Genomic DNA, 13422 nt, shown 5'->3' with positions numbered 1-13422 from the left:
TAAGAACCCTTTCTGGATAAAGCGGTCCTCGGCAATCTGCACATACTTAAGAGTAGGAGATTTAAAAGCTGGTTGGAAGTATTGAGAGAATGATGAGGCTGGCCAATGTGGATCTTCACTGTGGAGTGATCAAGGTGGACTGTTTTTGGAAGGAAACTGACTGACGTCAGTCTTTTTAGACCTTTCCTCTTGGGCTATCAGATTTCCTGGAGATAAATTTTACAAGTTCCTGTCTAAACCAACTGGGGGAAGAGGGCTGAGATCTCAGTATTCAGCATCCAGTTACATATGACAATTTCCCTCTTTGGGGCAGATACTATTTTAATCCACTCGTGCTACTCTAATAAAAATGCCATAAACTGGGTGGCTTGTAAACAACATTTATTTCTCACAGTTGTGGAGGCTGGTCCAAGATCAAGACACCAGAAGAGTCAGTGTCTGGTGAGAGCCTGCTTCCCCACTGAAGGGCATCTTCTCGTGGTGTCCTCACGAGGTGGGAGGGGCAGGGGGCTCTCTGGGGTCTCTTTATCAGGGCACTAATCCCATGCATGAGGGCTCCACCCTTATGACCACATCAGCTCCTTAAAGCCCCACATCACCTTGGGGGTTAGGTTTCAACAGAGGAATTTGGAGAGGGGTACATAAACATTCAGATCATAGCAGACACCCAGACCTTCAACTGTGTCTTGGTGGCGCCCAGTCCAGAAGACTTTCTGATCATCTTCCAGGGTGGTTATATGCCATGTGGAGTACAGGAGGACTCTAGGAATTAACTGTTTCCCAAACAACGTTCACCAAATCCTCCTTAATTTAATACCTCCTTTCTTCCCAATTCTGGAGTTACCCAGTGCTGCCAGTGTCTGAGCCCATGAGGTTGCAACTCTGAAAACCAGGTTTCTTCACCACTCTGACCACTGCCAGTTGAGGATCTGGCTGTGGCAGGTTTGCCGAGTCAGTTATCATTCATCCGTCTGTGTCCTCCCGTGCTGTGCCTTTCTGTCCTTTTAGGTAATCTCTTTAGTATGCTTTTAATGGAGTCTATGAAGGGAGAGACATTAGATGCACATGTTCAAACATCCTAACCCAGAATCTTTCTTTCTATTTTCTATAAATTTATTAGCTTTGAGAGGTAAATTGTTTATTCATTTATTTTCAATCTTTCTTGTTTTTTAATAGGTGCATTCACAGCTATTGATTTCCCACCAGCTGTTCTTTGCATAGATTTTGAGAGCACTTCTACTGTTGCTGGATTCCAAGAATTTTGTCATTTCCACTGTGATTTCTACTTAAGTTCACAAGTTACTTAGGAATGGATATTTAAATTTCCAAACATTGTAAAACGATCTTTTTACTGCTGACTTCTAATCAACATGTAGTCAGAGAAGATGAGCTATAAGACATGGATCTTTGATATTGTGCTGAGATTACTCCTGTCTCCTGTGGTTATGCTCAATTTTTGTGTACATTCCATGTGTGCTTAAAAAGAGTGTAGAGTTTCCATCTGTTGGTGAAAAGATTCTATTTTAGTTCAGACTTGATCTGATTTAATAAGCATAGTAATTTTATTATTCTAATCTTCTGTGTTATTACTAATTTTTTATTGGCACAGTTTCTTCCCTGTGATTATTTTAGCTTTTGCTTTGTGTATTTGAGACTATGTGGTTAGCTATATACATATTCATGATGGGTAGATATTTTTGTATTACATTTTATATAATGCCATTCTTTGTCTCTATTAAGGCTTTTGCCTTAACTTTTAATTTGGTCTAAATATGATTTATTCCCCAGCATTCTTTTGCTTTTTACTTACTTTTTCATAATAAATACTTTCCATCCACTTGTTTCCAACTTTCTCTCCTCTCTCTCCATGCATTTGCATATTTTAGGCATGTCTCTTGTAAGAAGTGTAGAGCTGCATTTTAAAATTAAATTAAATTACATTTTTGAAATATAGAATCCTTCATATATTACCAAATTCTAAATATACTAAAGAGTAACTGAAAAATTTCTCTCTCGTCTTCTTTTTCCATCTTCCCAGTCTCTCTCTTCAGAAGTGACCAATATCATTGGCTTCTTGCTAGAGATAACCATTTGAGTATAAGTAAATATGACTTGTATACTTATTTCTTTTATGGTAACATTATACGCACTGTTCTGTACCTTGCTTTTTCATCTTTTAAGGTTTTATTCTTAACTGTACATAAAGAACTTTCTCACTTTTTTGAGTTCACTTTATGAATATATCCTAATCTACTTAACCTATCTATCTCCCATCAGTGGACTTTTAGGTGGTTTCCAATCTTCTACTTTTACAATATTGCAATGAATAATCTTGTACAAACGTTATTCGAATAGGTGCAAGTATATCTCTGGGAGAAATTTCTAGAATTGGAACTTCTGGGACGAAGGGTGTATGCTTTTGTTCTGACCCAGATGTTGCCCAATTATGCTCCATAGAGTTTTGCCAGTTTACACTGCTGCTTACCAAGAATGTTCTAATTCATTGTAATTCCCACCTGTTGGTTTTCCCAGTTCCTTACTTAAGCAGTCAAGGGCCAGTCAAGGAAAAGAGTCATCTTTCAGGATTTTAAACAGATGGAGTCTTACAAAGGGAACTGATTATCTGGGTGGTGGAAGAGCTGAAAGAGTCAAACAGGCGATGGGGAGGCAGCCCAGGGCAAGAGCCATAGCAGGATGCTGCTGTCAGCCACAGGCTAAGGAGCCCGCAGTGCTGCTGACCCTGGGAGCCAGAATCATCAGAGAAAACCAGAACTGCCTGCCCGTGAGGAGCTGGGAGGATGGAAAGAGGGGCTGTCAGGAGGGAGCCTAAGGAGAGGTCACTGCTGAAAGAGATGCCCCGGAGGCAGAGTGAAGGGCGGAAATACCTCACCCTCCTGTTTTTCTGCCAATGTCTCTCATTTCTGAAAAAGACTTGAATTCAGTAAAAGAGTTTGGGAAATGCATTTTCCTATGAATACAGACAAGAGCCGAGAAAGATGGGGGATGAGCAGATCTGAGAGCAAAACCAGCAAATGAAGGGCACAGTCCCATCTTCCTGCCGTTCAGCTCCATTCTCATGCTCTGTCTGTATTCAGCTACCAGGGAACAATGACTTTGTGCTTCTGCCTGACAGAATGCAACTGTGTACCAACTCAGATACTTGAGTCCTTTCCCCCAGATGGGGACACAACATCCCTCACTCACTGAACACATCTCGACAGCCTAGGATCTGGATCCATTCAGGTCTGTCTGGATGTCATTCTTCTGATTGTAAACTTCAGTACCACCAGGGAAATTCCTCACACAAAATCATCAGGGAAAGGGGGGAAATGAAAAAAGAAATAACTGGTTAATCCTTACCTATAAAAGCAGGTACCACTGTTCAGTCTTCATGTCTGCAACTGGCTATAAGGCTGAAGTTGATATTTATCACTTCTGCTACTCACTCCACATTCCTTTTGTCCTCTGCCAGCACTTGGCTATTTGGGAATCTTCACCAGGTGAAGTGACTCGAATCTATTCCCAAAGGGTCTGATTTTTTAATATAGTCCTGCCTTTACTGGGTGCAGTGACTTCCATTGATTTTTTTTTTACTATTGGTCATTAAATACTAAAAGGCACCGCAGAGAGTCCCTTCAGTTCCAGACACAGACTTCCCTGCTTCACTGGGTACCAGCAACCCAACTTCCTCTGGGTGATGGAGATTATTCTCCTCAGAAATATGATAACCGCTTCCTCTGTCTATTGGTTCAGTGGCAAAATAGCCTGAAGGTAGCCTCAGCTTCCAGTTCTGTGGAACCACTGCTGTGTCCCCGTGGATGCACTCACCTCTTGGGAATCAATACTCCTAACTGGGCAGAACCCATGGTCAGAGGACTGGAAGCATTCTGTGAATGGGCCACTAGGTGTAGCGAGAAGAATCACTCTTCTATCCCTTTGCTCCTGGCCGCGTGGATTCCAACCGTGGGAGAAACCACACAGGATGCAGTATACATGTTACTGGTCCAACATGGATACTGCATCCTGTTAGGACAGTATCCCACCCGTGCAGGGTATGATCTTACAGCCAGACCACAGTTGAGCTTCCAGCAGACCATCCTGCCTGATGCTTCTGGGTTGTAGGGTACATGGTAAAATCAGCAGGGCAGGAGGGGGCTGGGAATGGATTTGAGAGCAAACTAGGCAAGTGACTGGCAAGTTCACCAATGTAGTCAGTCCTCAGTGCTTTGATCTTGGCCAATCCAGTAGCTGAAAAATGATATCTTACTGTGTTTTTCTTTTTCATTTCTTTTGAATGTCTTTTTCTGTATTTAAGAGCCCTTTGGATTTCCTTTTTTGTGAACTGTTGATATTTTTTGCTCTTTTTTTTTTAATACTGATGCCTCTTTTTAGTGATTTTAGTGAAGTTAGTCTTTATGTATGGTAAATTTTTTCCCCAGACTTGAAGTACCATTTGGTCATATTTTAAAAAATCATTTAAAAATTATGTTTAGGTCTATTTCTGGACTTTTAGGCCTGTTATCTTGTTCTGTCTTCTTATTAATGTACTAATATTACATTATTTTATTTCTTGTGGCTTCATATTTTAACGTGAAGATTAGTAGGGCTAATCTTCCTCCATTGTTCTCCAATTTCAAATATTTCTGGATAACCTAGCTTCAAATTTTTTCCATCTTAACTTCATGATTAGCTTGTCTAGACCTCCCCTCCCTCTCTCCCAAACAAGCCCTGTTGTTTTTAATGTTGGGATCACATTCCCAAGTACCACTGCCTACCCCGTCCTGCATGATATGACCCCTGGCTGCTCTTCAACCTCATTTCCTGCCACTGTCCCCGTATTTTCTCTGCTGCTCCCACTCTGCCCCTTGCTGGTGCTCAGATACCAGCAAGAGAAAGGTGAGGAAGGAACGTTCCCCTCCTGCTTCTTCCCTAGAAGAAGAGCACTTTCTCTTAGTGCTCAGAGCAGAACATCAAAGGGTACCATGAAGATCCCTTTTGTATCTTCGAACAGAAACTTCTGGCCATTGAAGGATCTGCTTTGGTCTGCTTTGGCTCAGCCAAAGGGGAAAATAAAGAGGCAGTCTGAACTCATAGGTTGCTGAATGTCAGTGGATGTATAATATATGTAATATGCAATCATAAAAAATGTTCAGTCAAGTGAGGGTCATTCAGGGAACTCATGTGCACAGATTTCATTAGGAAAACAAATCTGTTACTTAAGTTTGGATTTGGGCCACCTGTTCTATTTTTCTTGAATTTAAAGTCACTTTCCCAGTGGGATATGTATTTTGAACTTGTCTAGGGAGAGGAGGGCACTTTATATTTTAGTGCTCTTTGGCTAAGGGTGAGACTGATAAAATCAACTCTAAAATGCTCTTTATCCCATGTGCATGGGATGGCTTTTTCATGGAAGACGTGACTGAGATAAAATTTAAATTGACCATCAGAGACTGGTAGTTCTGACCTGAGGCTTGTGATTTGGAAGGGAAGCTGAGTCAGATGACATACAAGAGGCTGATAAGATGACCACAGACTGTCAACTTCCTGTCACTTTCCAGCCCAAACTTCTTTTATTAGTAACGGAAGGTAGACTCAACTTCCCCCAGACTGATTCTCACTCAGATTCATTTCCAGAGGCATTTATCGTAGTACTGTTTATAATTCAGAATAATTTGGAAATGATCTAAATGTGCATTGATTGGAGATGAGTCAATAAGTCATGGTTTAACCATACAATGGAAAGTTATGCAGCTATTAAAATATTATTATAGGAGGATATTTACAGATGGGGAAAATATTTACATTACAATATTAAGTGAAAAAACAGTATTAAGTGTATAACAGTATGGCTTCATTTTTAAAAATTACATAAACATTAATTATTCGCACATGTACATAAATATGTATATTTATGTGAGTCATGTATTCAATAAGCAGGGATCAAGTGCATTTTATGTACCAGACACTGTGCTAAGGGCTGAGGGTACTGAGCCAAACAAGATTAATTCAGTTCCTGCCACTGTGGAGTTTACAGTTTAGTAGCATAGGAAAAGGCATCAAAAGGAAACACATCAAATATAATTTTTTTCTGGGTGGTGGGTAACCAATTTTCTCCTTTATGAGTTTTTATATATTCTAGATATTCAACTAAAAGTAAGTGTTTCTTATAGATAGAAAAAGACAACAAATAATATTTTAAAAATGAGCAGAGCTGAAAACCTGCTCCCTGGCAGGAGACTTTATCCTTGAAACTGAAAGTTCAGCTTGACAGACTGAAAAAGCTTTGGCTTAAGAACCAGGAAACTGTCACTAATCCACTATAAGACTGAAGACTAGTGACTTTCCGCTGAGGGCCTGGTCTCAGTTTCTTTTCTTGTATGATGATAGTCTGGCCCAGGTGATGTCTAAGGTCTTACCAGCTCTAATGCTCTGGATGTGGAACAGTATTTGCAGAGACTTTCATGGAGAGAAGAGTTTCCACAGAAGCAAATCTACAGTCAATATATCACCTACTCTTAAAATTGTCCTAATTCACAATCGGGTTGTAGCTTCTTACCTTACACACAAATGTTACCTTTAATTTATGTGCAAATCATTTTAGACATTTCCATCCTTTGCCTTTTTCATACCTGGAAGAAATGAGAGAGAAAAGGGTATCATAATCTTCTCATTGTCAGCTTCTCCGTGTGCCCTAAAGCAAATGATTCTTCATCAGTTACTCAATGTAGGCTTATGGTAGGTGTAACATAGGATACAAAGTGAGCGTCAGGCATGATTTGATCAAAGTGGCTTGAGCCCTCGATGGAGAGAGGCAGTGAAAGCTTATGAAACAATTCGGGAATGGCACAGCAGTGTATCCCAGGTTGGCTTGTGTTGTTCCATCAGAATATGTTATGGGTATTCACACGAGGGAGATAATGGCATGGTTGACACTAGCCAGGAGAAGACTTCGGAGCAGACAGGTGTGATCTCAGCCTTATGGAATGGGCATGATTTAAATATATGCAAGGACAGGGGATAGCATTTCTGGCAGGAGGACCACATTGAAAGGGGAGGAAAAGGCTATGGATGTTAGGGTGGTAAAATTTAGCAGATAAAAATACAAGATGCCCAGGTAAATTTGAATTTCAGATAAATAATGAATATTTATTTATTCATTTTTAGTACTATTTTGTATCATTATGTCCCATATTTGGCACGTATAATATTGGGCACATACTTATATTAAAAATTATTTATTGTTTATCTGAAATCCAAATGTACCAGGGCGTCCTGTATTTTATCTGGCAACTCTAATTGGTGTTTGTTCATGTGAGTAGGTACCAGCACCCAAGAAACTTACCTGTTCGAAGCAGATGATCACATTCCTATCCCACTGTCTTGGATATTTAGGGAGTCCTGTACTGGCTCTGGGATTGAGTTTCCACTGGGTTACACTGAGCAAGTAAGTCGCAGACACTGTATCTTATTGTACCACTTATAAAATAAAGATTTCTGTATTGATGCCTCTATATTCTAAGGCATTATAGCATGAGAAAATCTGATATTAAATGAGAAAGGGAACCAGACCACTCCTGTCATGTCTCATACAGGAAAAGCTAATCCTTCTCTTTCTAATTTCCAGCCCATGGGATTCACTGCTACTTGCTGGTATTTTGTCTCCTTCCCCTTTGTCTGGGCACAGCTGGAGTCTTTCAACTCACCTGTGTCTCAGAACTGCCTTTGCATCTTCCATGTATGATTGGATTGTCTTTCCTTCATGTTGTCATCCTGCTTTTTTCAAATTCCTTCACCAATGCCATGGGTCCTGTAACTCTTCTTGAATAGTTGCTGCAGGGGAACAGAAAATATTAAATCCCCAATTCTGTCTTCCCTGCTCCATAAAAAAACAAACAAACTACCATCACAAAACTCAGAACAAGGGAAGACAGCAGGGGCTGACATCCACCTGCTCCTTCTTAAGACAATGGAATCTGCCAGATTTTCACTTGTGTACATCACTTGTTTTCCAAATGTGGGAGTCATTTCTCCTTACCTCAGAAAACTGTAAGTAAAGACCATGCCTTTTCCCTGATCTCTGCAGCACGTGCGTGGTGTCGGCATACGATCATTTTCACACAATAATGATGAAGGATTTAGAAATGTGTTCCCTCTTGTGCTCATTAATTAAGTGCTGCTTTATACGTGAATTCCCTTTTTTCCAGAAGACTGGGTCTTCAGAAGAGGTCATTGCTTCTGTTTATTTGCTCAGCCACTTCAACTCCTGTGCTTTGTCCCAAGCACTCCTGGCCCTGGGTGCCCGAGTGGCCCAGGGGGACCACCAAAACCACTGAGGTGGCCAAAGAGCGGACTCAGCACTCCGCAGAATGGCTCCTTTGATGTGATTGGTTGAGAATCAGCTCTTGATGCAAGCAAATTATTTGCATATTACCTGCTTCTGGTCAGGGTTACCTTATGTCCCATCCCTATCTGTAACCTGTTCCGATCACAAGCTCTTTCAAGTGGGCTCATGAGGGTCTAACTTGCCTAATTTTGTGCCCATTTTTGGAGGAGCTCTGGGGCTGATGTTGGACTTGAGTTTAACCCCCAGATGTGAGTGCATCCTTCCCACTCTGCTCTGACACAAGATGTGTCTGGCATGAAAAGCAGCTTCCTGAAGCTGCTGTACACCATACTCCATCGGGCATCCATGGTCTGTGTGTTTTGATTCTGGGGAAGGACGTTAAAGTCAATCTGTGGAATCCAAGTGCCTCCTAAGGAGAGAAAACACCTCCCCCCAAGACCCTTAGAAAAGCTACATCTTCCCAGATGGCCTCATTTTTCACCTACCTGATGCCTGGATCTCATGTGCCCAGCCCGGGTATGCAATAAGGCAGCTGCCTGAAGGAACACAGGCTTTCTGGCTTTTGAGTCAGGCCTGTGACTTGGCAGGGCTGTAGGACCTGATTTGGAAAAGGCCACGCACTTCCTTTGTCTGTATTGAGGCCAAGTAGGAGAATTAGAAACGTCAATTCTGAAAGATTAGATTGGATCAGAACAAGGCAGCTGTTGTTTTGCCAGTGCTTAAAGAGCATTACAAAGGTCGGTGGACCCCACTTCTGTTTTATTTAGAGATTTCCCCCGTCTTAGTCAGTTTGGGCTGCTATAACAAAATACCATAGACTGGGAATAGCAAATACCATAAACAGACATGGATTTCTCAAGCTCTGGAGGCTCAGTAGCCCAAGATCAGGGCACCAGCATGCTCAGGTTCTTGGTGAGGGCTCTCTTCCGGGCTTGCAGACAGCCTCCTTCTTGCTGGGCCCTCGCATCGTGGAGAGAGAAAGAGCAGGTTCTCTGGTATCTTTTCTTATAAGGGCATAGGTCCCATTATGATAAGCCCACTCTGGTGCCCTCATCTAAACCTAACCACCTCCTGATGCCATCACATGGAGGATTAAGGCTTCAACATATGAATTGGGGTTGAGGGGAGGCACATGTAGTCCATAGCACTCCCCTTCTGGTTTGAACACTTGTCTTTTCCCTGCTGACTAATCCATGGTGTGCCCTATGAGGGAGGGAAGAGGTTGTGTCCAGACCTGAAAGGAAGATGGACAGCTGTTGCACTGAGAGGTGAAACGTGGTGGCCCCAGAGATGTGGTCTCCCACTGCTCATCTAGAAGATCCCGAGCCTGGGAGCGTGTCTGACTTATCAACCATGACTCTGTGCTAACCTTCTCCCCCAGGTCTCCATAGGACAATGAGGACATTTCTAGAAAATGATGGTGTAAATTTTCAGCATCTCCCTTCTCCTTTCTTCTGCATTTCTTGAATTAAGTTTCGGTTGACTAAATTGATGCACTCTCTCTTCCAGGAGCTTCCTCAGTACGGACTTAAAATCCTGAATAGGGCTGAAACTGTTATGGCTTCACCACTCCTCTGTTTCATCATCTCCCTTTGTATTGGTCACTTCCCGTGTTGCATTCTCAGTCCAGGTTAAGCACCCAAGGGCAGGTACCTTCGCTCATTCAGCAGAGTCTAAAGCACTCTTTCTCACTCACTCAATGTTAGAACAGCCCCTGGTCTAGAAAGGTCCTTCGAGACATCTAGTCTATTTCCTTCACATTAAAGATGATTTCTCTGAGGCTACGAAGAGGTGAAGAGATGTATGAATTAGAACCAGACCTCCTAACTCTTTCCATAGCACCCATGAACTTCACTGATGATGCCCCAGGGAGGTCTCAAGGTGCAGTGGAGGAGATGTGTCATTGCCTGTGGGAGCCAGGAGCCTGGCATCCTGAGAAGAAATGGCTAGAAGAGTATCTGTGGTTTTTAGGAACATTATGCAGCGTATGCTTCAGATTTTACTTTCCTGGAAAGGCAGCTGAGGATGGGAAGTCTTTGGGAGGATGGGGAGCAACTTTTCTCCTCCTGGAAGCTCCTCACCCAGCATCTTGCTGTGGCCCCTGCTGCCGTGGCCTCTGCCCTCACAGAGGCTTGTCACCTTTTCCATTGACTGACAGCTGCTCTTTGGCATATGGAAGTCACCCGTGCCTCTGAGCAGGTGGACTAGCAGCTGGGTAAGTTTCTGTCATCTCAGAAAAGGAGGCAGGAGGGGAAGGAAAAATATTGCAGAATCAGGCATGAGAGAATTCTCCGGTTGGCTGGACTCTTAAAGGCAAGAGCACAGTATAAAGTCCATGTAAAGATAGTATTACTTTTCTCAGATGTCAGTGGAGGCATGAGGCCAGTGGGGGCTCCGTGAACGTGTGTGTGCGACCCACAGTAGAGCAGATGGCAACGGGAAAACGATTCTCATTTCAGGCCCAAGTGGGCAGGTATCTTCTTGCTTTCCTTTTCAGTGAATCTGGAGAGGAAAACTTCTGTTGTTCCTTTCAGGGCAGGCACCAGAGGAGAAGAGCCGTGTATTCTGCCGTAAAGAAAACGGTGTTGTATTTTGTTCTTCTGTATAGCACAGGACTTATATTCCATATCTTGTAATAACCTTCAATGAAAAAAATATGAAAATGAATATGTATGTGCATATGTGTGACTGGGACATTATGATGTACATCAGAGATTGACACATTATAACTGACTGTACTTCAATAATAATAATAAGAAGAAGAATAAAAAAAATCATGTTGGGTTCATAGTAGTTGCTCAATAATTTTTTTTTAAAGAAAGTAAAATAATGTTGTTTAACGGTACAAACTTGCAATGAGTAGCAAATAAGCCATAGTGATCTAATGCACGCTGTAATGAATATAGACAACAATATTATACTACAATTATGAAATGTGATAAATATTGCTCCAATGGCAATTATAATATATAAATGTTTCAAAGTAACACATTGTAAACCTTAAATTCATATAATGCTGTATGTCAAATATATTCAATTGGAAAAAAAAAGAGTCTGTGGTAGAATACCACCGGTTGAACCTGAACTTGTATTAAATACATCAACCTAGAGTTACAGTATTAAGTAAGACAGTGAATATTCACCGGGGAGGTAAGAATGTAATATCCTTCCTCCGGGCCCAGATACTGGCAGCCATATGGAAACTCTAAACTTTCTTCTGGTTTTCAAATGCCATCAACGCCAGCTCACAGCTGCACCATGTCAGTAAGACCAAACTGTCAGGACCCTATCTGAGCTCTCTCTGCGTGGTTTTTAGAATACTTTTGGAGGCCAGGAGCAACCTGAGTGAGGGGAGGTTGGGCGTGGGACTTCGCGAGCGTCTGCGAGAAGAGCGGCAAGGTCCAGCTCTCTTCCAGGGGCCGCGCTCACTGCGGGGGAGGGAGCACTGGGCTCAGGGAAGCATCCTTCTTTCCTGAGTTCTCGGTGTGCAAGTCATTTGTGGCCAAACGTTTACTGTTCTCTAGGAAAGTTCAACCCTGTACTGGGCTCTGGGAAGGGTTATTTATTTCTTTAAAAAACTTTTCCCTGTAAAATTCTAAATGCTTCTGTTGCATAGAAAGCCCTCCTAAATCCTCCACATTTTCAGAAGCTTGAATTGTGTAATTGTGTTTGGAAACCATCTCAGGAAAGCCTCTGCAGGCCTGGGTACAGGATTACCATATGGCTTTTCATTTAGATGGGCTGCATTAAAAGGCTGAGATGGGAGAGCTAATTGAACTACTGTACCTGAGTGGTCAACATGGAAGTAACAGCCACAGCAGCGACGATAATAGTAAAATCCATCGCCACAAGTAACATTTAGCCTTCACTGTGTGCCAGACATTGCGCTAATGCTTTACAAACCTTGTTTCACTTAATGTTTTGAGACCTATCAAGTGGTTATCTAGGCGAAGAAGTAGCCAAGGAATCTCCTACCTCAGATATTTTTCAACTTCTTGGCCTAAGTGGCGGAATTTTACAGCATGTGCTAGAGTACAGTGGATATGTGAGCTCATCAGTCTTCTCTCGAGGGAGTAAATCGTTTGAATCTGTGGAAAGGCCATGGAAATCCATTTGGCTTGGGTCCTGCCCAGTCAGGAGATGGGAGACAGCCTGGACGGGGAGGGTAAAAGTACTCACCATGGTGCTGCTGACAGTGTCTTGGAGGTCCAGATGGTAAATATTTCAGGCTTTGGGGATTGTGCGGTAAGAGCCACAATGAAAGGTATTTTGTAGGTACTTATATAACTATTTAAAATGCTATCATTTAAGAATGTAAAAATTACTCTAGTTGGAAGACCTTAAAAAGCAGGCAGCTGGCCAGATTTGGCCTGAGGGCTGTAATGGACTGATTTCTGTTTTAGAGAACAGGTATCAAACTAGGGAATCTAACTCAACTTCCGGTAAGGTCTCTGATGGTCCCAGGCACAAAACAGAATTGTTTTTCTCTAGGACTTTTGAAGGAAACATTTTGAGAGTGGAGGTCGCTTGAGGTTGGCCTAATGGGCCAGTGTGGTTTAGCCTCTGCTCTAGGGCTATTTATTTATGTATGTATTTCTTTTAGTTTTGATGAGTGTGTGCAGTGGGTCACACTGGCTTGTGAAAGCTGATTCTGCAAAACCCTTCCCAGCTCCACATTCAGAGATATCACATTGACATCCCGAACTTGGCCACAGCAAGAATCTGTACACCGTGGAAGTCAGCAAATGCTACAAATCAGGCCGTTCTTGAGGGCAGGAGGAATAAGCTCTTGTAAACACTTACCAGCACACCACGCGGTATTTGCCTATTGTGTGATTTTTACTCAGAATTTTTTGGTGATGGATATATGTCACCGGGAGAAACGTAAAGAGGGCACAGGAGAGCCAGATAAAGTGGGCTGGTGGTTTGGCCTTATGGGGAGAAGGAACAAGGCCTGAAGAGCTCAAGGCTGGTTAGTTGTTTGCCTACCTGACACCTCCACCTGGATATGTTACAGGCACCACCAACTCAGCAAGTCCAAAGTGGTCTCAGAATCTCTCCACCTTCAACGAACAGCA

General features: G+C 42.4%; 1 long non-coding RNA gene across 1 annotated transcript; it reads right to left on the bottom strand.

The window, feature by feature from the left end:
* Positions 1–373: 373 nt before the first annotated feature.
* LOC107033280 (uncharacterized) lies at positions 374–12433 on the bottom strand. Its single transcript, XR_012064454.1, has 5 exons — positions 12320–12433; positions 7704–10984; positions 6557–6629; positions 1811–1912; positions 374–1038 (listed from the first exon to the last, which is right to left on the bottom strand). It is a non-coding gene; the product is annotated as an uncharacterized lncRNA (long non-coding RNA).
* Between the last annotated feature and the right edge of the window lie 989 nt (positions 12434–13422).

This window comes from Vicugna pacos, chromosome 26 (genome assembly GCF_048564905.1).
Source record: "Vicugna pacos chromosome 26, VicPac4, whole genome shotgun sequence".
Classification (NCBI taxonomy): domain Eukaryota; kingdom Metazoa; phylum Chordata; class Mammalia; order Artiodactyla; family Camelidae; genus Vicugna; species Vicugna pacos.
This window is presented reverse-complemented; position numbering and strand designations above follow the sequence as displayed.